The 3,084-nt window shown below is 38.3% G+C and overlaps 1 long non-coding RNA gene across 1 annotated transcript; it reads left to right on the top strand.

Moving 5' to 3' along the window:
• The first annotated feature begins 390 nt into the window (after positions 1–390).
• Positions 391–1,905, top strand: LOC103647608 (uncharacterized). The gene is made up of 5 exons (XR_562928.4): positions 391–660; positions 740–815; positions 949–1,019; positions 1,104–1,169; positions 1,262–1,905. It is a non-coding gene; the product is annotated as an uncharacterized lncRNA (long non-coding RNA).
• Positions 1,906–3,084: the final 1,179 nt, after the last annotated feature.

Genomic DNA, 3,084 nt, shown 5'->3' with positions numbered 1-3,084 from the left:
GGAAACTTGGCGCACACATGTAGGTAGTATCGTAATTGGTTTTGTATGTATTAACAAATAGCAACTCCCAAATGGCATAAAGAATAGGGAAATGGAGACATTATAAAAGCACCATGCGTTGTCAATAGGACACACTAAATTGCTTGGTGGTTCAATTTCTCAAACTCTATGCTTTGCATGTTTGTGTCACTACAGAAGATGTTTTCGTTTAGGTTGCGAACACGCATCTGCAGAGATAAAAAAGGAGTGCCATCAATGGCAGCCACAAATTGGGGCATGAAGTGTAAGTGTAACCACTATGAGATCAATGTGTTGTTTTTCATGTTTAATAATTTGAGTTATAATATATGGTTTGCTTATAATGTTTTTAAATTTTTTTATTTTGGCGATGCAGGGGACATAACTCCTCCAACAAGGATTAGGCAGGCTATGGAGATGCAGGCTGAAGTAGAAAGGAGAAAATGCGCTCAAGTCCTTGAATCAGAAGGGAAGAAACAAGCCCAAATCCTTGAATTAGAAGGGAAGAAAACTGCCCAGATCTTTGAATCTGAAGGTGACGACTTCATAACCCTTTTTATCTTTTAGCTCAATCAGGAGCTTCACAGTGCCAGGTCTTCATTTGAGCAAGCTCATTTCAATCTGTGCAAGGCACCTAATCAGGTAGCTGATGTCATTATGCATGCATTTTTTTGTTGCATACACAAAATAAATACTGTTCTAATCCACATTCTTGACACAGGACAATCAACATGAGGCATCATCTCAGAAGATAGCTTATAATAAGCATGGAAAAAGCATGGATTCTTATGTTGAAGGTATTGCTAGAAGTATATCCTACTGCAAAATAGTTCAAGTATTTCTCTGTGCAATTTTCTGTAATATTTCTATAGTGTTATCTTATTTGAAACATGGGACTTGACTTGCTCTGGTCATGTTCCCTATTTATAGTAGTCGAGGTTGAGTGAGCTCTACGACATAAAGCAAAATTGGAAAGGCACCAACGCACAGCTGAGCGAGCGGTATACTCCAATGCTATTGCTATGTTGCCTTCTACTTGTTTGTTTGCCTAGCCTGTGGCAGTCCTCATCATTACCAATTTTCAGGCGAAAGCCCTTGCTGAAAAGAACATGCGGGATATGCTGGTGCAGAGGGAGCATGCTGAGAAACATGTAAGATAGTTGGTCATCAGGAAAGAAAAACATATTCCTCTGTTTCTAAATAACATTTGTTATCCATGAACTTTTTACTTTTGGATACAAAGACTGGCTGAATTTCTTGATCCTGAAGTCAAGAGATGGTCAAATGGAAAAGAAGGAAATCTGTGAGCATTGTTGTCCACATTGCAATATGTACGTATTTTGGCTTATATGACTTCTGTTTGAACCATGTACATCTTGGTTACTGTAGGACTTCCACTGGTTCTTATCAGAAATTTATGCCCATCATTAGATTGCCAATAAATAATACTCCTAATCATGGGTGCTCCAGTTAAAAAATGGATCGTATGTAAATTCATTTTAGACAGCGCAAGAAATGGTTAGCTACTATACACCAGATGATATTACATGCTGCGAATTCACTTTGCACCATCAAGCTTAGAGTTACCTCTGTAATGTGGCTCCCTTGTATCGGATTCATGCTTTGCAGCCCTACCAGAACCTTTTCCCTCCTTGCAGCTACCCCTTTTGTTAATATTTCCATACATGCTGTATTTGTCATCGTTATTATATTTTTCTGCTCTAGAATATTTGAGTTCTTTTGTATGATCAGCCTTCACCTCATTAACAAAGTCCTCTGTGCTGCTCTTTTCTGAATGTCTGTGACTGCTTTCCAAATCATTGTGCTTTTCGGCATTATTGCCAAAAGAGGTTTTTTCTGTTCTGGATATATACCTCTGCATACGTATTTGCCTCCTCATCCATTCTGTCAAATGCACCCTTTGGCTCAGTACAAGTTTTGGCCTTGAAACAGAACTCCCCATTCTCTGTATCACGAATATGCATTTGTTCAGGTTCTGCATTCGCACTCCTTTGAAAGTTTTGATTATTAGATTTAAGATCTTCCCCTGATGGAGCACTTCCAAGTGAAGAATTCTGTTCATTGTGATTCCCATTCCTTTTACCAAGAGTGCTTTTATCACCTAAAATTGTATCATCCATCTAAGTTAATAATTCTGGAAAGCAATGCAATGTGAGCATTTGGTTACACCTTACCTTCAGTATTTATAGCACCAGCATTATCTTTAGAAGATAAATTTGATATTGGCATCTTATCCTTGCTGTCAGTGTCAGCATCGTCGTCATCATCTGAATCATAACTAGCCAGGCCGAGAAGAGCACCTTTAGGGGAGCTTAACCCAGTACTAATAATTTTGACACAATAGCTTACATATTTTTTTAGTGTTTTGTAAGTCATGTATTTCTCAAGTACAGGGCTTAGTAGTAGTTATGAATCGGCATTTGGAGACTGGTATAGTGGTATTCTTCAATTATAGCAACAAGGTCATGTATTACTATGTGTTGCATTTAGTTTTGTAATAATCTTGATAATTCCATTATTCTACTATGTTGAATGTCTGAAAAAAATGAGCTGAGTATAGACTGCATACTTCCACAACCCATCTAAAAAATGAGATGAGTACAGACTGCATACTTTAACGATCAATATCTGCATTGCACATAAAGACGATTTATGTTTGCAGAACCTTCAGCAATTAGCTAAATAAGAAATTAGTAATTCACATGTGTGTATAAGAACATGTTTGACACAGAAGCACAGATCTCGCTCCTCTTGTTTCGATTTGGGGGTTGGTTCTGAGTTGGCTATTTTTGTTTTTTCGCCAATTGGTTGGAATTGGGAGTTTTGCATAGGAGGAGCATAAGGTGATCGAGGCGCAGATCAGGATGTGGCAGCAGGAGGACGATGCAGAGATGATGAAGAACAAGCGAACTGCAACTTTGGGTGACGTAGTAGCATCAGCACGAGTTGATTCGTGGAATACCCATGGTGCATCAATAGTATGTGTGTAGAACTATGGATTTTCCATGTGTTCTTTTTTCCCATGAATTCTGTTGTTTGATGTTG

The sequence above is a fragment of the Zea mays genome, chromosome 2, assembly GCF_902167145.1.
Source record: "Zea mays cultivar B73 chromosome 2, Zm-B73-REFERENCE-NAM-5.0, whole genome shotgun sequence".
In the NCBI taxonomy this organism is placed as follows: domain Eukaryota; kingdom Viridiplantae; phylum Streptophyta; class Magnoliopsida; order Poales; family Poaceae; genus Zea; species Zea mays.
The sequence above is the reverse complement of the archived record's forward strand: the minus strand, read 5'-3'. Positions and strand labels throughout refer to the sequence as shown.